We start from the raw sequence: 27,556 nt of genomic DNA on the forward strand, positions 1-27,556 counted from the left end.
ACATTACTCTAAAATGAGGTTGTCTTAAGAATCTGCAGCTTAAATTGTGGTTAAAAGATCCAGCCTTGGCACACGGACCAGATAAGAAGGGGAAGGCCGACTTGTCGGTTCATGAAAACGTCTGGCTTCTTCCTCGTCGTGCTTTCAGCAGTGCTCCTCATTAACATTTTACCACACATTAAATTTTTACTCCTCTTTTGGCGCCCGGCCTTAGGCTGCTGGGAAGTGCTCCGCGCCCAGATGCGTGCCATCGGCTGCCTTCCCCCAGAAGCTGTGCCATCTCTCTGATCCAGCGGTCAGGCAGTGCAGAGGTGTGTTGTGGCAAGAGAAAAATGAGTTGGTAATTGGGAAAGAGAAAAGGCTTCGGTGGGTTATTTTCACTGTAAAGAACAGGAGCTGATAAATGCTGAAATTAACGGGACTGGGTTTTAGCTCCAACATGGAGGTTGCTCTAGCTGGATGGTTTGCTAGGTACAGCTGATGAAGGGGATATTAAAATATAGAACTGGCTGCTTCCTCCAGCCAGCAGGTTCTTACCGAAGATGCACGTGAAGAGAGAATGATGCAGAAAGATGCAATGCGTTTCCTGGAAAATGCGTGGGCAAAGGAGATCAGTGCATCCCCTTCAACTTCAGATATGCTATTTAAAATCTATGATATTTTCCATCATTGGTGGCTTCTTTACTTTATGAGGATAAAGTTTTGTGGGGTTTGTTTGTTTCTTTGTTTCAAACATGAAGCTATTTTCCTTCAGATGAGAGATTCCTGAAGCTTAATGTCTTGAGAGGCAGGCAGGAGAGGAATGCAGAAATGAGAAGGGATATAATGCCCTTGGTGGGTGTCTGTCTTTTAAAGCTATCTGATGTAAATATTACACACTCTGCATAAATTTGGTAAGATAATTGACTGTATCTTGCTTGAAAATGGGTACGAAGATTTTTTTATAGCTTCTGTGTAATTGAAATTCTAGCGGGCGAGGCCTTTGTCTTGGTAACCACATTTGAATTACTTTTTTATTGTAGCGTTAAACCGATACGTTCTGATGTTAGCGGTTCAGTGTAGGTATGTGTCAATAATTACAATATTTCCAGTTTCGAGAGTTTATTCACTGAAAATGAACGTGTGACACTTACCTAAAGCAGATGTTCCCAAACGCCGGTGTCCCTGCCCGCAGCAGCGCCGCTTCCCCGTGCGCTTGGGCTCCACGAGGGCTCAGTAGTGCTCATTCTGTCCGGAGCTCTGGAAATGCATTTTGTATAGAAACAAAAGTACCGAGAACGTGCTTGAATGGAAAGATTTTTATGAGCCAAAATGTGCTGAGAGTACGAGCTGATCCCCGCAGTGAGCGTGGTTGTGGTGGCAGGAGGGTCTGGTGTGCCAGGCGTCTCCGCGGGTCCCGCAGAGCTGGGGCGGCTGCACTGTGTTTTGTCAATTTCAAGAATTTTGATTTGATTTCGTGAAAGGTATTAGTTTTACTTACTGAAGCTCCTTTGTTTTGCAGAGATCTTGCTGCAGACGTCCTTTTGGATTTCTTTTTAATAATGTGTGACCCTTCACCTTTGATCCCTTGACCTGCATTACTTTGGTAATCATTTCATTTTTTAATTTCATTTCATTTTTAATTTTGGTGTGCAAGCTGTAACATTTCATCGTTTTAAACTGTAGTATTCTTTGACCTCCCCAAGTATATATTTTTTTTTCTACGAAGATGTGTAATGTTGGCTTTTCTGGAATAAAAAATACTTTAGTTGTTATAAGAGAAAATAAAGTATGTATTTTTCATTGTTCTTTGCTTCTTTTAAGTTTAACACTGTGTATTTTTCCTGTATAGCACATTACTCTTTTGACCTGTGTTCTCCCAATACTTAGTCTAATTTATTTTGATATTTCTGTACATCTTTGGTTTTAATTTGCATTTCTCTAAGTTCTTTTGGTCAGTAAAACATATATGATGTTTACTGTGTTTCTTTTTTTTTTCTGCACATGTCATGTTTTCATAGCTCAAAGTAATCTTGGGAGTATTTAAGATTCTCTTATGAATAAAAACTATTCTTTAAAATTTTGTTCCATGTCTTGAAGATAACTGTTCTTAACCATCAACTTAAAGCTATAGCTATTTTAATAAAAGATTAGACTTCAGACCATTCTTGGGAAGCAAAAATCTCAATTGAAGCCCAATTTACTTTTATCTTTACGTTACTGAAGCCAAAAGGAAAGTTATCAATGCTGCGAGACTGTAAGTCATGGATATGCTTAAAGAAGCAGAATTGTGCGTACATGCAGGAAAATCCCCAAAGTTGAGTAGCCGTTTCTTCCATTGTTCTATTGAAAGGATACTGGCATATAAGACACAAGCTATTGCTTTTGGACAGATTCTATATTTATCTTGTAAATGATAATACGAAACCTACTGAGCATGGCCCACTGAAGCACAGATTATTTTTTAAGTGTCTCATTATTTTATTCTCTAACATTTAATGCTGAAGTTTTAATTGCACACAGCTGAAGCTGCTAAATGAGCACTGAAATGGATTTAGGTCTTCTCTGAGCCTTGTTGATGCTTATAAAAGTTTATATCTTTCATTAGAACTGCAAATTAAAATTAGGGTTATAGTGAGCTGTTCACAGGAGATCTGTATTACCAGCAAGCTCCTTGGACTTCACATGGCCGCTGCCGGCGTATGTTCTCTTCTGGGCAGTGCTTGAAGCACATCTGAACATCCTCTTGCTGATATTTTCCCCCAGATAAACAGAGGCTGCAGCAAGCATCACTCCAGTGTTTTGAGAAGCACTTCCCTGATTCCAGCTTCTTGAGGCTGAGCAGTGAAAACGAGTTAAGTTCACTTCTTTCACGTGCTGTGCAGTCACAGCTCTGCTCGCTCCCTCCTGGAAGCGCTGCCACGCTGGGGCTGAGCTGCCTGCTCTTACTGCATGCCCTCAGCAGGGCTGGGGAGCTGGGACCCAGTTAGCCTTACCCGGGAGGGAACTCACAAAGGTGGTGGGGATGCACAGGCATCACCAGAGCCTGTTAGAGAAGCATCTTTTTGGAGAGGAGTCCAGAGTCTGAGGAAAAAGCTACTTCTGCAACTGATCTTTGCGCTTAAACAGCATCATCATCGTTTTTAAAATCACACAAAGTTTCATCTTATTTGCACAATCACCTGTTAAAATAATGTGGCATTTGGGAACCGTATTCGGAAAGTGAGAAATGCTGCTCAGCAGGCATGTCGATGTCCCTGTTTGTCTTTGACCCAACGAGTGGGAGCTGAAATGGAAAATCACAGCCTCGATCGCTGTTTGAAGTGTCTGGGTTGTTTTCTTGTTTTCCTGCCCTGTTCCAAATTTTCCTTGTAATAGTTTTCGTAGGCCCAGAGTCATCAATTCTGTCATACAAGGCTGCTACTCCTACAGCGAGCGTTTTTTGGATAGCTGGGATTTGGCTTTTACTCTGGTTTTACCACTGCCTGTCAGACTGAGAAGTATTATCCTCCAAAACCATCTCAAGCCATTTCTCAAGTCTTCAGAACACAGAACAGGGTTTTTAGAACTGTGGAAAAACATTTATTTTGCCCAAGAAAACTCCTTGAAGACTATTTCTCTTTTCCTCGTAACGTGTTTTTTATATCAGCCACAGTTAGATGTGAACACCCCGACTTTCTAGGAAGGCAGCTTTTAAAAACCTGCAGGTCGTCAGGCATCTGGTAGCCGGAGGGAACCTTGCTGCCACTCTGTAGAGAGCTGGTTTAAGCTGTCACCTGGTAAAGTGAAAAAAACAAGTGATGAACTAAAAATGTCTGACGTTGGGAACTGGAATTGGGTCTATAAAAGCAGATGAAGCTGACAGATGGCTGGCAAGGGCTAGGTGCCCTGGTTCAGAAGGCATTGCCGCGTCCACCCTCACTGCCTCCCGTAAGGTAAGCGCGCTCAGCTGTTGAAACGTGAAGTTCATCCACAAAGTTCTTCTGCAACAGGCCCGTGCCTGCTGTTTTGTCATGGTTCTGAGTGTTGTTAGATGCAGGAGCTCAGTCAGCGCTGTTTTCTGTGATAATGGGGAATTTGGGTCGATTGCTATTTTTGTAGCATAACAAATACTACCTCAGAAGTTTGCGTTGCAGTGTTTCAAACACTTGCAACGTTTCCTTTGGATCTTAAATGAGCGTCTCTGAGATAGAGCAACAACAAATGCAGTTCAGTGTTTACGTGGAGATGAGATGTTTGTGTGTCAGTGGGAGCTGCCACTGGTAGAAGGTTGAAGCATTCAGCTCAGTGCTGATAACCAACATTTAAAATGCAGCCTTAAGAATTGTTCCTGGTTCTGCGTACAAACAGGAATAAAGGTTTATTTAAAAAAAAAAAAAAAAGCTACTTATCATTACAACAAGACCGTTACCACTTGCCTTAACTTTGAATTTTTCTTCGTGTTTCTGCTGTACTGGTAATGGGTGACAGTAAATGGTGTCAGCATTGGCCATTTTGTAGCTATAGGTTACAGAACTTGATTCACTTTACTGAGCTTGTTTTTTAACTGAACGGGAAATAAAATACGTGTTCTAATCAAATACTTGATCCAACAACTACGTAAATACTACAAAATGTTAGTAAAGAAAAAAAAAACAACACAACAAAACTGTCTAGCGAGATATACTTAAATATTAGAATACTCTTTTGAAAGAATTGTTTCTGTTTATGAGGTTTTCCTGCTATTCAAAACTAAAATATTGATGACATTCATTCCTGAAACAGCTCTTCATATTGAAATTCCTGCAATAGCTTCTGCTGCTGTATGCTTTTATATGCTAACTTTAACATAAGGCTAAATGGCTGAAATGAAATACCTTGCACATTTATTAGATTTAGAACACTGCATGTCTTGCATTTCAGGTAATGCGTCTGAGGTAGAATTAACCTAATCTCCTTTATTCAATCTATTAGATGTACTTGTGTATCAATCATGTGCTTGTGCTGTTCATTTAATAAAATATACATAGGCAACAGACAAATTGCTCACTTCAGTTTGGACTGCTTTAAAAAACAGTTGTATCAGTCAACACAAGCAAACGTGCTTTTTTCTATTAATAATAAAACTCATCCAAGCATGCAATATTAAAAAAAAAATGCATAGCATGGATATGTATATATATTTTTAACTAAGTACCTGAGAAAAACAGCTCTCTGCACGGGATGTCTCCATGTTAAGCTTGACAAATGCGGAGCCATCTCCTCCTAATGTGTTTTAGGGATGACCTCCTTTAGACACGGGTGCTGTTGCTCTTGTGCTTGCAGGGGAGCAGGGCTTCTCCCTTTTCAGAGGAAAGCCCAAAAGATGTAAAAGTGGCAAGTGGAGGCTGCTTGGGCCTTGCACACGGTTGGACTGGCTGCCACGTGAGGAGCTGCGTGCTGGCAGCCCGCTTCCCAGGGCGCTTCTCTGGGGGTGGAGGTCAATTCCCCAGGTCTCTGCTTGCTGCTCTGCCTGTGTATTGTTTTGAAAAGTACTGAAAGAATTTAATTATTACTATTGCTTTCATCTCTGAATTCTTGAAATGCATTAAGGTCTTTGATCGCTGAATTGGTAAGCTGGTGCCATTGGGCAGCCTTCCATGACTCAGTTCTGTGCTTCTGTTCATTCTCTGCTTGCAGAAATAGAACTCCTATGCCAGTCAAAATCCAATATTTTGCTTTCCGTATGTACTTGAGCTAGGGTTCTTTGTCTTTCCTTTGCTCTTAGCTGCAGAAATTGGGTGAGAAAATGTTCGGTGATCAAAATGTGTTTTTATTTCTCCTTTTAGGTTTGTCTTATCTGCTTTTCAGCTCTTCTAGACATTGAAAATTCCATTTTTTTCTTTATTTTCTTTGGATTCCTTCACATGAGACAGAAGTGAATTCAGTGTGGATTATTGGGGGGAGAACACTGTCTGGGAATAAGGATAATTGCAGTCTCTGGCTGTGCCACAGATGTACTGTTGATTTCTTTTAAGTCATTCACCTGCACTGTATCTGTTTCCTCAGCTGTAAAATATGGGTAATTACCTCCTTTGTAAAATATTATGGGGTCTACAGGTAATTATATGAATGAGGTGCTAATTACAGTGATTATTACTTGGACCACGTCTAGATCTGGGTGACGTTCCCGTTGTGGTGAATGTGTGAAACCAATACTGCAACTTGCCTGTCCTCATTCTTTGCAGTGGACTTGGAACAGGAAGGTGCTCCACTGCTCAAACGTGAATTCCCCAAGGGAAGTGCTACCTATTTGTCACCCAAGTCAATCTGTTAACGTCCCGTCTTCCTTTACCATGCGTTATTAGCACAGGAGTAGGCTGATGAGATGCTAGGAAATTACTAATTCAGTTGTTGGATCTAGGTGTAATTCAACAACAAGGGTTCGTGCTTCTGGCATTTGCTTTGTCTCTTGGAGAAGTAGAAGGCGGATTTTGAGCAGTACTCGTCGGGATATCATGGGACTGGGTTTGGGCCGATCTGCACACCACCTCATGGCCTCAGTTGCATTGAAGAGCTGGCCTCGATGCAAATAAAGGTGGCTCTCAAGATGTTGTGTTTTTTTTTTTTTTTCCCCCTGTAGAAGGCTACAGCTTGCAAGGTTTTGCTATGTAAAATTTTATTTGCCTTTCTCTTCTAGGTGTATTTAGGACACATTTCCTTTGTGTTTGGGAATAGCTTTCCTATCTACTAAGCCAGGTGGAATAGTGCAGGGAGAAGTGATGTTCTGAGGGTACACATGGAGTGTTCTCATCCAGAAAATAATGCTGCTGCTGCCAGGGATTATGCTGCAGTTTGACAGTGGTAATAATGAGTCATGTCTTGTATCAGTTAATAACGAGAGGCTCCGACCCAGCATAAGCCTTCCCCTGAACAGAAATTTCATAGCACGGTAACAGAAAACAAGTTCTTGGTTTCTCTTGTTTTACTGTAGCCCCTGTGAGTGCTTTTCTGCCTTCCAGGGCTGTTGTGTTGTGCATTTCTGGGTTCTCCAGGATGGATTTCGGGCTTTTACGTCCGTATGCTCACTTTCCATGAACTTTGAGCTTTCTTCATCTTGAAACAGCTGTTGTAGATCTCAGTAATGTCTCCAGACATAGAGGTTTGGTAGCAAGCTAGAGGTAATATGATAACCAGCTTTTCCTTTCTCATAGTTTCATGATTGCAGTAAAATTTTGACCTTCAAGAGAAGGATTTAGTTACTGTCCAGTAACAAATACTTGGAAAAGGCTTTACAGGACTGTAAAGGCAATTTTTAATTAATGTTAACTTCAGCATGACTTCTGTTACATCCTAGTGTGGGAGTGTATTTATCCCTGAAGCAGCTCTTCTCACTCATTCACAAATACTGTTTCATTGCTATCTTACTTCTTGTTCTGCAGCTTAGATGTAAGGGCTGATGGGGTGAAATCAGGTCATGGGAAATACCAGCACACACAAATCTAGGCAGGCTGGAGAAGATGATATTAGCAATAGTCTTCCAATTGAGTTTTTCATCAAATACAATGGCAGGTTTTTAAAAAAAAAAAAAAAAAAAAAGTTAAACTGTAGGGATTGCTGTATAGCTGCTGTCTGTAATCACTGGGCACGTGTTTTTCTGTGACCAAATATTCACGGGTTTCAGTGACAGGTATGATTCCAAATAAATCAATGAAAAGTCATTAAGAAATAATAAGTTTGTGAAAATAACCTGCCTTATTAGCTGAAAGTAGAAGAAAATGAGGCAATACTCTTCCCACAGTCACTCAGACACATCTTAAAGTGTCTAAAACATCACATAGGTTTCTGATAGCTTTCTGTTATTCTGTTTTTCCTCCTTTGTGTGCAACAGCGTTCGTCACTTAAGCAAATACTCATGTTAGATTACCTGATTTTAAAATCCTATGTTTATTTGGGAAACCAAATGCCTGGTTCATTCCTGTAGAAGCATCATGTATTAAGATTAATTAATTTAGTGTCAAATGCTTCAGAAGTGGAGAAGGCCATATAAACACGATAGGTTGTTCAAGTGCCTTGATCTATGTGCGTTCTGCAGGTCCTGTACGGCGAGGCACAGCGAGGTACTGCCTAATCTAAAGGGTAATCAATAATTCGGATTTGAGATTTACTCAGTTCTAATTTTAAATGGTTCTTGCAGAAAGTGGAAAAGTGTACTGTACCTACTGAGATTCTGTATCTTAATAGGGGTCGATACTGTTAAACAGCAGGTGTAAACTTGGACCGTTTTTCTAAAACTTAAACGCTCGATCGCATTAAGTCTTCCTGAAATCTTCCTCTTAAAAATTAGTGAACTGTCTGATTTTTATTGCAGTGGCAAAACGTTACATCAAATCACTGTAGCTTACGATAAACATGTTCCCAAGTCCCTGAACTAAAACACAGAGACACCCTGAAAAGGAAAGCGATGAAGGATGTGAGATTCCAAAACAACTTCTTCCCAACCACCCAGCTTTTCGGAGCAGATGTTCAAACACCAGCACAGCCCGTCTCGGTAACAGCTACAGACCTCAGCGAAACAGCCAGGGTGGCTTCTGCTCGCCAGCGGTGGCTCGGCCAGCCGCCGTGCCCACCCACGGGTGCTGCGGGAGCTGCCAGCTGCCCCCGCCTCTGCACGGCCGCGGAATCCCCACAGGAGGGTGCTGCGAAGGCACGAACGTGCAGAGCGCGCAGGGAAGATCGGTGTCTTGGAGGAGAGGATTGTGTTAGAGGCGAGCAAAAGCCGTGTTGTTCCAGTAAGTACAGTGCATGAATTGGCTTTAGGGAACGAGCTGGAGAGGGATGCAGCGCTCGTGCCCGTTTGCAGCAGCGCTGCTGCTGGTGCCGGCAGGCGCAGTGCGGAGCCGGTGAGCATCGGTTCCCCCGTGGAGGTGCAGGGGCTGTGTGCAGGCCGAGGACTGGGTGGCACAGCACCGAGCCAGCAGCGACTGGCAAAGCATCCCTCTTGTTCCACGCTGCCCACTTACAGTGGTTACTGGGATCCTTCACGTGAGACTCATCGGTGGCCGTAAGGTCTCCTATTTTGTCACCAACAAGCCTCGTAGCTGCTCGTCTTCTTTCCCATCTGTTTGTAGAATATTCAATCCACATAAGCTGTAAAATCCATTTAGTTCTAAGTAGAACCTCTCATTTCTTTCCTAAAATACTTTTGTAAATTAGACAACTTCATGTAGCGTGATGGGAAGGGCTGGTTAAAAGGAACGGGAGCTCTCTTTACTTCTTAGCTGTACAAATTTTCTTAAAAATGATTTAGATGAATTGTATGTGCTTGTTCCAAAACCTTATACTTCAACAGCCAGTGAATAGCATTTCCCATATTCTGCTTTCTAGATTCTGCTGCTTAGGTTGCTGCTTCCAACAGAAAATAAATATGATAGTTTAGAAAGAAAAACACGACAAAAAGCAACAGAAATCCAGGGGGAGTTAGGGACAGTGCTCGTTTACCTCTCGTTTCCATTCCCCTCCCCCACCCCCCCTCTTTTTCACATTTTCTTTAAAGCTTTTTAAACTGAGGTTTATAACTAAAAGGGATTTATTTTTAGGAAGACCACTAAAAAAAATTGGGGGATTAAATCCATTTTTCTTATACAGAGTATGGGTATCCTGATCCTTTCTTTTAATGGCAATGAGATGAAACTGGTAAAGCTTTATTCGTTTTTTTTTTTCCCCTTGATCTACTAGTCATTAAATAAGAATACATCATTCTTAAACTTGCCACCACAAATCCATGTATGTTCTGTGCAGGTCCCTAAGAGAATTCACTAATGGCCTTGTTAGTGTTACTAGGCATGCTTTTTGAGATGTCACATTTTTGGATGGAAGAGTGTATTCAGCAGATAGGATGCTTTATATTGCCGTGTTTTTTTGGCACTACTATTAAATTGCATCATCTAAATCTTTTGGTGGGACATAACCATGAAGCTCACCTAATGAATAATGCTGAAGGCTGGTGCCTGGTAGCAGTGTTTAAGCCCTGCCTCATTGCAGGAATAAAACTGAGTGGTTCTGGTATGTTTGTATATGTTAAATTGGCCACATGTTATTGCAAATAGACTTGGGTTTTGATTTTGTAAAATTAGATTTCTGCTTCACAGAGGAATTGTGGCTCAGCAGTAACTAGTTGTACTTTGGTGTTGTGGTTTAAAAGTAGCCTGTATTTGGACCTTAGAAAATAAGCATAAAGTCTTAGATCAGCTCTCACCTGCATCACCTCTGTGTCCTTTAACCAATGTTGCTTCCAGTAGCTGCTGGTAAATACAGTTGTTAAGACCTTGATGTGTTTTATAGGATCTCTTCCAACTGCAGCCTTAAACAAACAAATAAAATAATAATAATAATAAAAAGCATGTAACATGCTGAACAGAGTAATATTCTGTGAAAATACTTTACCAGGAAATCTGGGGCAAAAGCTGTCTTCTAAAGAAAGCCTATTTGGCTTGGCAGCAAAAAGGCTTTGGAAGGAGTTCTTTGGGAGGCATAATTGAAAGACTTTTTCAAATGTATGTGTGTGTTTTTTCTTGATTTATGGGTAATTTTAAGAAATCCCTCCTCCCTTAAATTGATTACCTCTCAACATCAGAACTCTTTGGCTTTAAATACCAGTTAAGCTGCTACTGTGCAGATTTGACTTTGCCTTGCTGTTAGATGTAAAACAGTTTTTAATCTTCTCATTTAGATGTTTTAATAGAAAGTAAATGTTTATCTTGCTTTGCTGTTGCATCCAAATCTTTAATCCATGGGAGCATTTATAATAAAATGAAAACATTCCTTTGTTTAAACAAAATGTTATCAGCCATCTGAGAGATGTTCTAAGCGTTCCGTTTCAAGTAGCGACGTTTTCTAGACAGAAATTACGTGTCTATGTCTTAGTTTAGGTGGTGATGAAGCTCAGGCTGAGCTGGGCACGATGTGGCACGATCCGCCCGGTGCTGCCACTTGTTCCTCGGGTCAAGGCTGTGCACTTGGGATCATCTCATGGCATTAATGCCACCGCGAGCAGCCTGGCACCGGGTCCAGCAGCACCTGGCTCCTCCTGGGAAGGGCTCAGCTCGTGGGATCTCGATGCCAGGTTGTGGCTCGGGGTGGTAGAGCTGTGGAGGATGGGGATCACAGCACTGCTCAGTTGTGATCCCTCAGTAGAAGCCTCAGGTACAAACTAAAGCTGCTCGTGTCAGCTGCGGTGACAAAGGCAGGAGCAGCCTGACCTCGTGGCCACATGGGAGCTGTCCTGGTCCTTCCTCCAGACGGGGATTTGGTACTGGGGTGGTGCCTGAGCTCAGACTGATAATTCAGAGTGTATCTAAACGTGTGAGCTTTGTCATTCTCAATGCAGAACCAGCCCGAACACCCAAATTCAAAGAGGTGTAACCACTGAATTTAGCGCTTAGTTAAATATTTGCCAGATTTCTACCATTTAAAGATAGAGCATTAATATAGGTTTGTCTGGATAAATAAAGTGCTGTGATGCTCAGGCTTGTCAAGCTCTAATTATGTAAGTGCTCGTGTTATAAATAGCTCGGTACATCTGGCAAGCTTCAGTCATCACACACTGAGTTCTCGTACGCTTTGTAGTAAAAATCTGGAGGATGATTTTGCTTCAGTATTTTTGATTCTCTTCTTGCTCTCTCTGCTGTCACCGGTCTGAGTTAATTTGGGATGGTCCAGGTCCCGGAGGTGCTCAGCACAGGCTTATGTTACAGCTGGTGATCCTTCCCGAAATCCCTGAACACAGGGATGCTGGGATGCAAGAGCTCCAGCATCACAGCCAAGCTGCCTTCCACCTCCCGTGGCTTCGTCTTCAGCAGTCATGGGCAGGTCGTCAGGGCAGCCAGCCCTCTCCATCGTGGGGAAGGTCGTCACTGTGCTGAGAAGGCAAAGGTGCAAGCCGTGGGGATGAGCCAGGCAAACAGTTCGCTTGGTCCTTTAATTTTTATCGTATTATCTCTGCCCTAATGCATGTTCTGTGCAGTAAGTCCGAGTTTTTATCCCTGCTGGCTGTACTGAGGGTGCTGGGATAGTTCAGATAACGTCGCATCGTTCTCCAAGGGAAGGTTTTGTCGCTGGGTTAAGAGGCTGGCACGTGCCTCCCAGGGGCAAGGAGGATGTCAGCATCCACTGATGAAGGCCCAGGACACCCTGGCCATGGGTGCCTGTAGCTGCCCTTCTTCCCTCCGACCGCTTCGTTCTGCTCTGCACGTGCAGCATAAAACCAGGGCTGCTTCCAGGTCCTTCAGTTCTGCTGTGAGCTCGTATCTGTTTAATACTTGTTATTTTTTTGTAAAAGGGAAATGGGGGAAAAGTTTGGAAATTTCTTTTTTCTGGCTTTTTGTTACTACCAACATAATGGGCAGAAATCCTTTTTTGACCTTAAATAAAATGACAAGTCGCTGTAGGGTGCAGAACACAGAGCAAAATAAAATGGTTCCATTTTAGACTTGTTCTACCCCACTGATACAGAAAATGAGGTTAGGCTGGAGTTACTGCCGGCAGTGTAATAACCTTGCCAGTAATCTTTGTCGTATAAATTAGAGTGATGCATTTTTAATTGATGTATTTGGATGAAGGAAGGTAAAACAAGATGATTATTTCAAATAGCAAAGGGGGAGGGGGGTGTTCTCTGCATTGCTGTAATTTTGGTGGTGTGGGACAGATACCTGAAAAGTTTCATTCAAAATCAGAAGAAAATGGCAGCCAGCTTTACTGCCTTCAAGGAAAAAAATCCCCATCTTTTAGAATATCGTGCCTTGTTTGTCCAGGTGAAATGTGGTGTGGTTAATGTCAGGCGTTTGCTCTGCTCTGCCCTTGTAGGGCAGCTGAGAGGAAACCCTGCGCTGCCCTCACGTGCCGAAATCCACATCAGCTCCAAAGGCTTTGGGCCATTTAAACCTGCTTGTTCCATGGCCACGGCTGCTGCAGCCTGCTGTGATGCTCGTTAATCCTCCAGCAGTGCCCAGCACCACGCGTGGGTCTGGCAGCTCTGTGGATGGGCCATTTGTGTTATTTTGGAGAAGTCTCTTCTGAAAATCCCATGTCACGGGATGGACAAGACTTTGACTTGCTGGAGAGGGTGAGGAAGCTGTTAAATTTGGTGCTTTTCTTCCTGCAGACCAGCTGAGTGGATTTTATTGGGGTTAGGGTTGTATTTTAAAGGAAAAAAAGCAGAGTTTGGCTTAGCTGAAGGCAGCACCTGTACAGGTGGGTGGGTTTGGGCACAGGCTGCAGCTGGAGCCGGAGAGCAGCAGGGGCAGGGGAAGGGTTGGCAGCAGTGTCGTGGTGTGATTCCAGCAGGGTTTGCTTAACCAAAACGAGAAGCATCTTGCATTCAGGCTAATTGCAGACAAAAGAGTGAGATCCCGATTCAGATGATATCCTCCTTTACAGAAACCCTTTTCCCGTTGGCTTTGGGTCTTCACATCGGCGTGGTGCAGAGCAGCAGGGGGCTGGTGCTGGGCACTGCTCAGCGCACGCAGCCAGCGGCTGCTGAGGGCAGGGGACGAGGCCTGGGGCTTGTTCTAGCTCAGGCGTTTCTCTGGCAGGTTTTTATGAATGAGTGAGGAATCTTTGAATTGAGCTGTAAAAATTCTGCAGCATCAATCTCCTGCGTTTTCCTGTTGCACATCGCTGTCCCCTCGCTCCATCCCATACCGCCCTTGTGACAATGGAACCGGCTCATAAACGAGAGGGCAATGCTTAATAAGGATTTAATTAATAAAACTTCACATCCTAAACTGACCAAAGCCCTGCCTGTGCCATTTCCTCTCTTCCGGTGCGTGTGGATGTTGGCGCACCTCCTGGAGGGCTGGCTTGTCTCTTCGTGGGGGCAGGGGTTCCTCGTGCCAGGGGTTGTCCAGCATGCTTGGTGCTGCTGCTCCGGGAGCATTTGTTACTTGCAGAACCGTGGAAGTGCTCTGGAGCCCTGAGCACTTAATAAATCTTAATTTATTTCTCATCATTCACACTTGGAAACAAAAGCACAACTTTGACTTAAATCCGCAAGTATCCCTTGGATGAGAGGCTCGTGTTTCCCAGGAAAGAGGATTGATAAAAATGCTCAAGGTAAGGTGTGAGATGCCGGGAGCTGTGTCCAGCTGAGAAGAAGGAAGAGTTCATGCCAGACTTCCCCTTTGCTGTCCTCCACGGGAGGAGTTAGGAACCATCTGCGCGTATCTTCAGGGAAACAAAGCTGCTAATGCACTGCGCACTTGATTTGCACGTTTGATTTACAGGCATATTAACTTAAATGTTTAATTTTCTGTGTTGTGGTTGTTCTAATTAAATTAATTTGCAAATTCCGTGTGTTTGCCTTTTTTCCCTTGACTTTGTTCTCTTTGACCAAAACCTTAAAGCTTAATACAGCTGCACTGGGGGGCGATTTTCTGAGAGCACCAGCCCCAGGTGCTCGGGAAGGGTGCCACATGCAGGCTTCCCAGCGGGTGGATTGCCCTCTGACCAGAAGGGAAAGCTCCAGAGGCCACTCAGCTTTGTTCACTCACAACATTTCGCTGTTTGTGTACCTGCAATGGTGCTTGGCTGAGGCACAAACCACATCCGTGCCCTGCTTTAGTGCCTTCTGCCTCCTGAAATGCGTGTAAGCCGCTGTTGTCGCTCACCTCTGTCCAAAATTTAAATTTCTCTCAGCTGTGCTCTCTGCTGCCTGGCGCTGCCTCGAAGTAATCTCAAGTAAACGTTCTTGGGGAAGCCTCACGGTTATTTGGGATGAAGCACGTAGAAGCTACGAAATGAGCTGGCTGCTGGGGAGTGCGTTGGGTCTGTAGTTTTTAATTAGCGTGCCCGCTGATCTCACGCGGTGTTGTGTGGTTCAGAAATACCTGGAAATGGCACGGCGTTGTCAGCCCGGGTGCCGAGGTGTTTGCAGACCCCATCCCGAGCACATCGCCCAGCGGGACGTGAGAAAAGCCAGCGGAGGTGGAGCTGCTGATCCACGGCACGGGGCTCGGAGGTGGATGGGGATGTTTGCGCTCGTGTAGCCTGTAGGAGTGGATTGAAACACTACATCAGACGCGTATCATCAAAATAATAAAAGTATTATGAAAGCAATCAGGTATAAGTTACCCACTTGGCATGTTAGAGGTAGAATCCTCCCTCCTGTACAAGGCCAAGTGACTCTTAATTCATCCCCTGAGATTTCACGTTAAAATGTGTTCGCTGCCAGCTGACAAAAGAGTCAAGCTCAGATTTATTACACCAGCACCTGCAGTAAAAAATGACAGATGATGAAAATGTATTTAATTATCATTCAGTGCCACGTCTCTGTCTGCTTCAGTCTCGGTGCTGCAGCTGTTGGCACACACTTTATTTTAAAGTCAATGTGCTTATCTGGAGAAGAGCCTGATCTCCCTGAGTAAATTGACTTGTGGGAGAAGGAAAATGGGGAACTCTTCTGAGGAGCAGCTGAGCAAATGTGGATCTGAGCTACATTCGCTTGTGTTAATTGCCTCATCCCTTTGACTTCACAGCAACTCCCAGCTTTGTAAGGAACACGACGTGCCCCTAAGCCCCACCAATTCCCGTTCCCTGGGGCAGCACTGGGCTGTTTCTGGGAAGCGCTCGGCAGCCCCGCTGTGTCGGGATGGGATTTTACTGCTCAGAGAGGCGTCCTCTGGGGCTGTGGCATCCTCCTGCACCTCAGCTTTCAGAACGGTTTTTCCTCTCCCTGCCCTTAGGGGGATGTTTGCAGGCAGAAAGCTTTCAAGCCAGGGTGATAAAGTGTTCCTGTTTTTGGGGATAGCCTTTCACGAGGTCTGGTAATTCCCCATTTTAGCAGTTCTGGCACCATCTCCATAAATCTCAGTGCAAACTGGCACGCGTTAGGATAGTCCAAAGCGATGCAGCATACACTAAGAACCAGTTACTGGCAGAATGGGCACACTTTGTGTGTGCACATCCCCCTGGGACAGCAGCTCCTCTCTTCCCGTCCCATCCTCTGGAGCAGCAAACCCAGGGCTGCCCTCACCCTTCGTGGCACTGCCGTGCTGCTGGGGGGTCCTGGCCCTGCTCAGTGCCTGCGGGGCTGGGGGCACCGAGGAGGGAGGCAGCTCCTGGCCCCCCAGCACCCAGCTGGCAGGGTGCAGCTTGGTGGTGTGCAGGCAAATCTAATCAAGCAATCATTGGAGGCAGCCCTTAAAGGGGAGAGAAATTTTGGGACCAGAATCAGGGTTTGCATCAAGGTCAGGGGAAGCAGGATATCCTCAGGAGCTTTTCAGTGGCGCTGCAGCAGCAGGTGCTAACAAGGCCCAACTGCAGGTAGCTGCGTGTTCCTCCTGCTTTAACTTTTATTAAGCATTTTATGTTTTAATACAAAGCCGCACGCTGTGTGGGGAGCTTCAGTGTGTTGGGAGCGTGCAGTGTGCTTTGCAGGTGCTGTATGGGCTGTGTCGGTGTGTGCTGGTGTCGGGCATCTCAACCTGTGTGCTTCCAGCTGCTGGGGCTTCTGCCCAGCTCCGTTTCTCCCCAGTTAAGGCTCTCGGTGCTGTGCTTGCCCTTGGGGTCTCCAGCTCCCTCCTAACACAAATCTTTGTTCTGAGAAGCGTGGGCTATCACGCCAAAGCCTTCCCCCATCCTTCCCTTGTCCCAGTCCTTGCACTGCCCGGGGTGCAGAACAGGATCCAGGCAGCCCGAATCACCCCGGGGTCCCCTGAAATGGAGCACATCCATGGGGCAGAGCCTGCGCGCTCCCTGGAGCAGTGCTCCTGCAGCTTGGGCTGTTTGGGGGTAAAAAAGGACTTTGTAGGGGAGGTGGGATGTGCTTTGTTGGCATTGGGGCTTCAAACTTTGCTGTAGGATGCTGGTTGCCTGTGTTGGGAGCAGTAACGCGTGGATTAATAATATGCTCTGTAACTCCTAGATAACAGAAGTGTCGTGTCTGTGGAAATTGCCAAGGTAGAAAATGTTGTTTTTCATTACCGGGAATGTAGGAACACATAATGTATGCGGGCTGTTGCATAATTCACTGCTGTTGTCTGCAACCCACAGTGCTTTCCACCAAGCCCTTTAAAAACAAATCCCCATGTTAATAGGGAAGTTTGTATCGACAGGGAGGGTCCTGGGGATCCAGCCCCTGCTCTGCCTTTGTTCTCCCCCCTGCCCTGTCCTTGTGGCTCTGCTTCCCCCTCGGCAGGGCTTCCCCATTGCCTTGCGGGTCCGGGGCTGAGAATAATGGGGCTGAGAGTAACGGTGCTGCTGCTTCAGCTGTGCCCCGAGCTTTCCTGGGTCGTGTACGTGTGTTTGGTGACGCTCACAGAAATGTAGAGTGGCAGGTAACCATCTACAGGGAGAGAGGAGGTTTCTGGGGATGGCTCTCGCCTGTAGCAGCGGGGTCTTTGTGGTGCTGTACGGAGTAATTAACTCCAGAATATCGCTGTCATATTGCTCGATAAGCCACTAATGCGAGCGTACACTTCGAGCAGAAACACCCTGCCGTGAGCTTCACTGCAGCTGACGCAGCACAACAATTAAGCGTGCGTAAAAACAGGAAGCAGGAAAGCAGAATTAACTTCTGCACAAAGGCAGACGAGCAGAGGTGAGCGTGCTGCCAGAGCAAATTACGAGTTCCTCTTTATATCCACAAGGACGCCGCCCGCCAGAAGAGTCAATTAAAAACCTGGGCAGCCTCGTGCTTTTCGTCACGAGCCATGAGAAGGACGCGAAGTGGGCAGGGTGAAGGTGCTGAGCAGCAGCAATCGGCTGCCGGCAGCATCCTGGGCACGGGGCTCCCCGCGAGCTCTGCCCCGGTGCCGCCTGTTCCCAGCAGAGCCCCTCCGGGGCAGGCAGCATAAAGACTTATTAGCGGTCGTGTCAAGATTCATTCTTGGGAACAAATTTTCTTGCGTTCGTGTTAATTATTAATTATTTGTATTATTGCATTTGTATTATTTATCGCTTGCAGTGGGTGTTAATGCCGGGGGCAGCGCAGCCTGTGCAGAAAGCAGGGGGGTGTGGTGCTGGGGCATCTCCTGTCAGCTGCCCCCAGCCTTCTTGGGGGTATCCCCAGGAAATTCTATGGGAATTTCCCCTCCTTGTGCCCTCCAGGAATTCCCCCTCCGTGTTAGCACCGGCTTTGGCTGTGCCCTGCTCCCGTCCCTGCTGCTTGCTGTTCCCAGCAGCGACTGCAGCGGGGCTGAGCCGAAAGCGTGCTAAAATCCCCAAGCAATTCCAGTAAGGGTGTTGTGTGTGGGAGTGACTGTAGTTCTTAATTTTTTATAAAAGTTTTTTAAAACCGCAATAAACATCCCCCTGAGCGAGGCACTTCACGTACGCGGTGTGGGGCTGGGCCTGTGGGCTGCATCTCGAGGGTTTCCTGAATGTTTTCCTCTGCAATTTCACGCTTTGTCAGAGGTGAAGTTACTACTGGGGCTTCGTTTTCATTTGCATGGAGCCTTTGTTCACCAAACAACTCCGCAAAGGTTTTCCAGGAGGACCAAACATTTAATTCTCAGCTGCTTCCTGATGGTTGCTAAACAGGAGCTTTTAACCACCGATTCCAGCAGATTTGCAGCATATGGAGGAAGCAGCAATCAGTAGAGGTGGTCAAAAGAATTGGCCAGAAACCATCAGGAAAATCTGATTTTCATAAAGGTTAAGAGGAAAAATGAAATACTTTGCTCTTGCCAAAATCTATTTGACACTGGAGCGCTTCCTCACCTTGAAACATTGTGCTTTTAATAATAACTTAAAAAAAAAAATGTTAAACTGGAAGTGAAGATTAGGAGGGACCTGGAAGAGAGTGGTCTCCTTGTGTCATTTTCACAGGACATTCTGCCCCCTGTGGGGCTGTGCCCCATTAGCTACAGGGAACAGAAATCCTACAGGGGAGCAACAGGCTAAAAAACAGGGATTTTGAGCACAACGCTCCAGGCATGTGGTGGTGGCCTCGTTCCTGCAGAGGTGGGTGTGGGAGCGTTGCTGCGGTGTGATTGACCCCTGGGTGCATCGCTGGAGACCCGTGCCGGAAAGTTTCAAATGCGTAGTAAAATTAAGCAGTTTTTAGTATTCATGAAAAATGCTTGTGACAGCCCTACCACAAGTAATGAGAAGCCACCTGCAGTTCAGAGCAGTACTTGATAATGCTGTAATTAGATTTGAGATGCAAAAAAGCTCATTAAAATTAAATAACATATTTGTCACTGTTTTAAGAGGTACAGATTGCCTAGAACCATGCTGGTCTCTTGACCTTGAGTATTTTGCTGTAGTCCTTGCTGTTGAGAACGTGAAAATAATGGCAGGGATTCTTCAGCGCGTTCTGCAAGTGGTTTTGTTGTAGGGGCGTTGGTGCAAGGAGGAGAAATCCTCGCCTGTCCGCCTGTGGTGCTGTCCATCGTGCCATTCCCACCTGGTTGGGGTTGGTGCAAAAACCTTTCTTGGTTTTATCCCCATTGCAGTGAGGTTGCTCAGAGGGTCGCCCTGCGCCCCGGGGTGGGCCTGAGCTCTGCAAAAAGTGCATCAGAGGGGGAAGGCACGGGCATTTGTGGGCAGTGGGCGGTCAGGACCCAGGCTTCCAGGTGTGTATCTCCTGCAGAGTGATGTCAAACAACACCGAAACACCCCCAAAATGCAGCAAACGGGGAGCTGGGGAGCGTGGGGGGGAGAGGGGAGGAAACCTTGTGATAAGAGGAGAAAATCGCTCCGTGTAATGGCTTTTCCTCCTTGCGAGTGTGAATTGCAAATGCAAATCTACTCGGGTTGTGGATGTGTGCAATGCAGAAACACAGGCTTGCAAAGACATTTATCTCCATCTCTTCAATTTTTGATGAAATACAATAAAATGTGTTTTAAATCCCCTTCCTCCCTCCTCCTGCCCAGAAAGGGATGTGCGAAGCTGTAACAGTGTCTATTAACAAGGCTGTAATTTTCTAAAATTAATTTTTAATGACTAATTTGTCTTGTTTTCGGATGCTTTATACAACACCTATTGTTTAAAGCACATTTATTTCTCAACAATGTCACGGTGAAGGAGAAGCGCGTTATTTCAGGATCTCCTGCTAAAACATCTCTGGCTGCTTTGCTCTCTCCTCGTCCTGCAGCTGGGTGAGTGGCTGTCACGATTAAGGCAGAGCTGTCCTGGGGGCGACCTTCCCCAAGGCCAGGCACAAACAGCAGCATCCCAGCGGGGAGCAGCCTTGCCCTGGTGAGATGCTGCCCCCACTCTTTTATCACAGCAGTGTTTTATCTGCGCTCACAAATAAAAGTCAGAGCGCCCAGTAAAGCAAATCCTCGACCTCTCTTACTGAAACAGAACCAGAGTCAGAGCAGTCGGTGGTGTTACCTGCCAGCAGGCGTGTGCTGGAGTCGCCTTGGCAAAGCTTTTCCCCCAGGGGACTGCGTGGGCAGCGGGACGAGGCACACAGCTCCTGGGGTCGCTGCTGAAGATGCTCAGCAGGGACGGGGAGCTCGCCCTGTGAAGCCTCTGCTCCATCCGTGCCTCGAGGAGGTTTTTGGAGCCTTGCAGTCGATGTTCCTGCCAGCAGAGCTGCAGGAGGAGCTCGCTGGTGCCTGCTGGAGGTTGGGAGTGTTCTTGTTGCTTTTCGTGGCCAGGCTGTAAGCATGGAACTACTAAAAGCTCTGTTAATTCACAATATCTGGGGTCTGTGTTAGGAACGAGCTTCTCCTTCCAGATGCACAAAAGCATCGGACAGGCCCACCCCAGCGGCACTGCTGAGCTCCAGGGCTGCAGGCACTCTGCTCTTGTTGCTGTTCCTGCATTTTGCTGCATCACGGCTTGGTAGGAGCGTGCCGGGGGAGGCTGGGATTTCCCTTGCATTCACCCCAAAACGGGGCAGAGGTCAGCACCAGCGGCTGCTGCCAAGCACAGAAGTGCCCTCGCTTGGGTCCCCGGCCGGGCTGTCCTCCCTCCTGCTGCTGCACCACGCACTGCCCTTCCCCTCCTGAAACTCCAGCCAAGCCAGGGCTTTCCCTGCAACAGCCTTTGTGCGTGGAGAGAAGAATTTAAAAAAAAAACACCCTTTGATTTGCTCTGTCTATCCGCATCCCCGATGTGCATCTTCCTCCCCGAAGGCGCCGTGTCCCCCTCCTCTCCCTCCAGCCTCGCGCCCGGGGACCCCGAGCGGGGGCGAGCGGATGCCCTGGAGGTGATGAAGGGGCGGTGAAAGCGTCTGCTGGGAGGGGAGGCACAGCTGTGGGTTTTTCTTCCTCCCCCTCACTCTGTGAGTAATTACGTGTGGGTGTCTTAGAGTGGGAGTATTTACAGATACTCTGTATTTTTGGAGTGTGGAAATTTTCCCTTTGTAGCACTCCAGCTATGAAAGGTAATAAAGGTACAGTGTGTGCCATCCTCTCACGGCTTTTAATGCAACTTTAATTAGAAATGACAATGGGATGTTAGAAAAATTGTAGGAGAATTTTCCTTTTCAAAGGGGTTTCTAGAGGAATTGTAGTACCGGTAATGCTTGTGAGCACAGTGACTCAGGTAATTTTACTTTATGGTTAATTGAAAAGACACTGCTTATTATTAGACCCTCAGTAAGTTTTTTATATCGCTGGTTGCTGTTAGGGCGACTCTCCCCTCTGCAGGGCCCTTACAAGCAAAGAGCCACGAAAAAATAAAACACCTTGGGCTGGCGAACATCTGGGCGACTTTCTTCCTGGAGCTGGGGGAACAGGGCAAGCTCAGGGTTTTCCTTCCCAATAATAAATTCTCTTCGGTGTGCTTCAAAACACGCAGGAACCTTCCCTGGCTCATGGGGAGCGCCGTGCTGCAGGAGCAGCCCCATCCCCAGGGAGTGGGGTCAGCTGCGTGCTCCTGTGTTTGTATGGGAACCCCCCAAATGGGCATACATCACCGTGCCAAATTTCCAGTTTAAGTGGAGAGCAGATTTTGCTCAGGAGTGGAGAGGAGCAGGGGCTGTGGGTCCCTCTGCAGCACCATCCCCAGGCGGGGTGCCTGGGGAGGCAGAGGGCTCCATGGGGTTCCTCGGTGCAGGGCTTTATGGCCCCTTGCACCCCACATTGCTTGGGGTCCTGCTCGGCTCTGTGCTGGTCCCTTAAGGTGGTCTCCAGCAGCTTTGGAGGAAAAAACCCATTTAGTCTGTGTGGTTATACTGAGAAATCTACTGGAAGAGTAAACCCTGGGTAAACATCCTCAATTTGCTGCCTCCTGAAATAGAGCAGCTTTTAGAATTTCAAGCCACAATTTGTATTCAAATGAAGGTCATTTGAAAGGTGTAACATAGTAAACAGCCATTATTTCATTTTGATAGTGGTACTAAAATTATAGTGTTGGTTGAATTATTTTAGTATAGGACCATTACCATCTCCCTAAAACACTTATAGGAATTTTTATATCAGTGCTGCAGTCCTGAAATTAGAGGAAAATTAAAAATCACACGGTTGTGGTAGTGAAGTAATTTTTGGAGAGCATGCCTTCATTTTATTGTATGTTCTTTTTCCCTCGATTCTCTGCCAAAAGAGAGATGCACATCTTCTGTCTGGGGCTGCTGCTGACAGATTGCTGCTGCTGTTTCTCTCCCATTTACTACAATGATACATTTCTGCTTTGACTGCAAATTGCATTAGGATAGCATCCTCATCCCTGCAGCAGACGCTGTGCTGCGCATTGCTCAGCAGCTCCTGCCCGCGTGCTCATTGTGCGCCGCTGCTCATGGCTGGAGAATAACGCATTTATTATCAGCGACACCTCAAAAGTTATCAGTCTTCCCTGGAAAAAGTGTAATGCAAAGCAGTAGAGGCAGGAAAAAGGATGGCAAAATACTAGAGGGAAGCTTTGGGGAGCTTTTGTAAATCTGCAGGTGAGTGCTGAGCTGGGAAGCGGAGCCGGTGGATATATGGCTCGCCAAGGAGGATGCGGAGCAAGCAGGAGCTGCGCTGTTGGTCCTTGCAGGGCTGTGCTGTTCTCCTTCCCTGCTTTAGCACGAACGAGGTGCTGCCAAGCGGGGAACCTGCCCAGGGAACCAGGGTGCTGGGCAGGCAGTGCCCTCCTCGCATCCTGTGGGTGCTGCGGGCTCAGCACCCAGGAGCCCTCATCCTGCAGCAGCTCCCGCTGGCTCGAGCCTTGAGTGTGGAAATGCCTTCTGTTGGCTTCTGTGCTTCAAAGCAGGTGTGTTTTGGTGCACCTCCTGCTAAGCAATGTTTCCTGGAACGTTTGGCCTCCAAAGCACTTGGCAGCAGTGACCCTGGGTGTTTGTCCTGCTGTGCCATGAGGTGTCTGGGTGCTGCCTGCCCATCTCCGTCTCCTCTCTGAATCCCATTCCCTGACCACCAGCAGCCAGGGGCTGCTTTCAGGCAGGCAGACCCGGCCACTTGTTGGGGGTCAGCAGAGACTTCCACCAAAGGGATGAAGTTGTGCCCCCAACCCAAAGTTTGGCAAGCCCTGGGCAGAGGCACTGCTGTGTTCCGCCGTGCGTCCTGGCTCCGTGGCCCGAAGGTGAGCGTTGGTGCAAGCGGGCACAGCACCCACCTGTGCTTGTTTCCAGCACGGCGTTTCTGTACCTGCAGGAGGTATCCAAGGGGCTCGGAGAAAGCAGAATTGATCTGTCTTCTGAGCTGAGAATGAATCCCCAAGAACAAATTCCTGCACAACAAAGAGCCACGAGGGGACTGTGCCTGTCCGTGTATCATGATAGAAATGCAGCTTTGCTGTGATTAGCTCTCATAAATATGCCAGCCACTTTCAGGTAACTCAGGACTGGTCTGGGATGGTTGATGGATTGAGGGGCATTAAAACAATACTCACGAGAAGCCGAATTCTTAAGAAAAATCAGAATCTTCTTTTCAAATTTAGGGGTTGACCTGTGTGGCTTAGTCTCCACGCCGTGCTGGTCTGCATCGGTTGCTCGATACCCTCCTTGGTAGGGTGCCCGGTGCTCTCGGCCCGTGGTAAAGCTGTGAGGGTTCACGTCTCTGAACAACAAGGGAAAAAAATGTTTCTAGGAGTTGGTGTTTGCACAAGCCTAGGGATGGTGTTGGTGCTGTGACATCGCCTGACTTCAGCGCTCGTCGTCATCGTGTTCTATCTGAAAAATACTCGTGTAGGGGGGTAGCTGTGCGCTTAAAATCTCTGCATTTATTTTCTTTTAGGAATACGTGTAATAAAGCTTCAAGTTAATAGAATGAAAATAATTTCTACAATAACAGTTCCAGCAAATCTGAGCGTTGCCGGGTGAAGGTGGCTAGACAGAGTAAGGCAATTACGTCTATTATTAGTAGCACAGTGGAAGGATTGATGTACAATGGGCTGCGCGTAAGCAGAAGCCGTCAGACGTGAACTAAATTTTAATAGTGAAATTCTCATAGATTATAGCTCCCTTCATTAACATTTTCACACTTCGCTGACTAACAAATGAGGAAAAGGGCTTTCTGTACCAGTGGATTTATAATGCTCTGAATATACTCTATACCTCTGTATGTGCCAAAGCTTAATCTCCCCTAACCTACGGCTGCTGGAGGATTAACTCTTTCTGCTTCAAATACTGCCTTTCGTACAACGCGTTGCTCGCTCGGAGCAGCAGGGGCAGAGCTGGGCATTGCCATGGTTAGGTTGTTCCATGGGAAGTCTCTTAGGTTTACTGCTCTGGGCACTGTGTGGGCAGCTTGGAGAGGCCCCGGCCATTACTTCTGCCTGTGGTGTCCCTGGTCAAAGCCACAGCTCTTGGGTCTGCATGTGCGTTTTTTTCCCCTCGTGACATTTTGGGATTCAAACAGAGTCACCGCCTTGCATAGAGAAGCTCGAGGGTTTTTTGTTGATTTTAAAACTCGATTCCCGTCTGAAAGTGGCGCAGTTCATGTAAGATGGGTGAGAGACCTTGAGGACCCGTTGCAGGGCGCAGAGTTCTTTGCATGCTGACATGAGGGGAGGTTCTGGGTTGCATCTCTCACCCAGCTGCATCAGTAGGTGCCTTGCACCCTCTTCATGCACCTCGGACAAGGGCTGACCCAGCGCTGCCCAGCTGAGCCCAGCAGCTTTTGGGGAGCAGCCCGGTGTTGGTGGCCCCGCTGCAATGCCCCTGGTGTGGGCACGACTGCACCCGGTGCCCCGGGGGGAGCTTGGCTTCACCGCACCGAACGGCTCCCATCGAAACCTTCCTTCCCGTGCTGCGCGCTGCAAATTAACAGTCTGACTCGCACACAATGAAAAGCCAAGTATCGTACAAAGTAATAGTTCTTAGGTGGTGGAGACGCAGATGGAAACTCATTTAATGACCTACAGCTCCCAGAATAGATTCTGAAGGCTGTGCAATTACCCGGGAAAAGCCCAGAAGAAACAACAGCGTTCCTCAGCCTCTGTGAGAGACGGAGGCTTGATGGAGCCTATTGTTAGGAGGAGAGAGAAAAAAGCAGTTTGAAACGAGTGTCAATTTAACGTAAATATCCAGCAGGATTTTGCAGACGGATCTGTAGCAAAATGTGGCTGTGCGTGTGCAGGTTGTGTGGAGACTGGCTCCGAGAGGTGCCAAGCACACCCGCGGGTCCCTTTAGGGCTGGATGTGGCCCCCCTGTGCTCGAGGCCACCAAGACACTCGGTGCTGTGCCTGCAGCGTGGTTATGTTCGAGCAGAAAGGACTGCGTGATTTTTATGGAAGGGAAAAAAAGCAGATGTTCTGTGAGTATTTTTAGTGAAAATCTTTATTGGCGATAAGCTGATTCTCAATAAAAAGAAGGAATATTGTGCAAATAAAACTCGCCTTCATCTATAACTCCCCAAATAATTTAAGATGCAAAAATTTCTATTTTCTAGCTGTATCTCTGGAGAAGTTCAGAGTCTTTATGATCTTTGACCTGTTACTGCCTGGATTTCAGGGTTTTAGTTACAGGAGGAGGATGCTGTTGGTCATACACTGGACAGAGCATAATAAACTCATCAAGTCCAGAAATTTTGCTGCAGAAACCCATGCAAACGGGATGTGACTGGGGAGGAGCCGTCCTGCACCATGGCGTGCTGCCTCCTCTTCCTCAGCCTGGCCGTGCCCCGTCTGACCCTTGGTGCACGGGGCTGCACCAAGGATTACCTGAGGCTTAACGTAACGTGATAAATCTCCCAGAGTTAAAAAGGTTGCTATAAAGAGAAGACGAGGAGTGATCTTCTGTGTACGCCAGGGATCAGATGAAAAATAATCGGCTTAATGTGCGGTGGAGGAGACGTAAGTGAGATACAAAGAGAAATGTCCCAAGCGGGGAGGGTGCTTCGGCAGCGGATCAGAAGACTCCAGGACAAAGATCCCCATGACCTCATGGAGATTTGGGAGCAAAGGCCAGCCAAATGCCAGTGAATGGTGGCCTCGCTCCCCTTGCAGGTGTCTGGGCCAGGAGGCCTCCAGCTTTCCATGCCAAGACCACTGGGGCAGGGCAGCCCCCCTGGAGATGTGCCACCGGGACAGGATGCCCTCGGAGATGAGCATCGCGACCTGTGCCGTGTTTATTATGGGCAAGGATTTGCCTAACGGAGAATTTAGATTAATAACGTTCAGCCTGGAGAAGTAATTTCCTTTGAGAAAGCGATTTACATGCACTCTGCCAAAAAGAGCCGTCACCGCTCTCTCTTGTCGTGTCAGCTCAAATAATGAAGTTGAAAATAACATGGAAGGTTAATAGGTCCTACTTATCTCCTTAGAGCCGAGAAGGAAGATTTACAGTGTGCAGTCTGTTTTGCATATTTCCATTGGAAATTGAAAGGTTTTTCCCAGACGAGATTTATGAGGACTCCCGGTTAAAGGGTGTCTGCTCTGTTACTGCTCCCCGCGGAGGCTGTAAACCTCTCCATCCTGGGAGATGTTTGCAAGCCTAAGAGGGAGCCGCGTTTCCCTGGGTCGCTGACCAAGGACTTTTTTGGATGCCAGAGCTCACGCAATAATTATTTTTAACTGGCTACATCTACCTTAAGCGCGGAAGTTCATACGTTTGTGGCAGCTACACAGTGGTTAAAAATGGCTTGAAGCGTCCAGGGTTTTCCCCTGGAGCTATCTGTTGAATACTAATGAAAAGTAGAGGCTGCAAACTTGTCTTTGTCTTGAGATGCAGTAAGAGCAGTGGCACGTGGCCGTAGGGGCTCTGCGGCTTGTGGGGCTGCCCCTGGGTCTGCTTTTAGTCCGCCACCCTCTGGGCCGTGGGATCTGCCAAAAAGCGACAGGTTCTGACATAAATCAGAGTGTATTTTGTTCTGTATAAATGCCTGGGGAAGACGATCTACGTTATGATCTTTAGGACTGGGAGCTGCCAAACTGTAAGCTGGCAAGCTGGCAAATGTTGTGCCGATTTTCAAGAAGGGTCAGAAAGAAGACCCTAGCAATTACAGGCCTGTCAGTCTCACGTCAGTGCCTGGTAAAATCATGGAGAAGATGGTTCTCGAACGTATTGAGGCGCACCTGGGGGACAAAGCAGTCATTGGTCCCAGCCAGCATGGGTTTGTGAAGGGTAGGTCCTGCCTAACTAACCTGATTTCCTTTTATGATAAGATCACCCGTATGGTGGACCAAGGGAAACCAGCTGATGTGATTTTTTTGGACTTCAGCAAGGCTTTTGACACGGTTTCCCATAGGATCCTACTGGACAAAATGTCCAGCATACAGCTAAATAA

At 46.9% G+C, this 27,556-nt stretch overlaps 1 protein-coding gene across 10 annotated transcripts in view; it reads left to right on the plus strand.

Moving 5' to 3' along the window:
* Nucleotides 1–27,556, plus strand: part of CAMTA1 (calmodulin binding transcription activator 1) — a 323,948-nt gene that overhangs the window by 36,063 nt on the left and 260,329 nt on the right. Inside the window, exon 1 of one of the 10 annotated variants that reach the window (XM_072027056.1) lies at nucleotides 16,188–16,257. The exons of the other annotated variants lie outside the window; for them this stretch is intronic. The gene's annotated coding sequence lies outside the window, so the exon portion shown is untranslated. Of the gene's footprint in view, nucleotides 1–16,187; nucleotides 16,258–27,556 lie in introns of those variants that run through there. 10 annotated transcript variants of the gene reach the window in all.

The sequence above is a fragment of the Anas platyrhynchos genome, chromosome 22, assembly GCF_047663525.1.
Source record: "Anas platyrhynchos isolate ZD024472 breed Pekin duck chromosome 22, IASCAAS_PekinDuck_T2T, whole genome shotgun sequence".
Taxonomy (NCBI): Eukaryota; Metazoa; Chordata; class Aves; order Anseriformes; family Anatidae; genus Anas; species Anas platyrhynchos.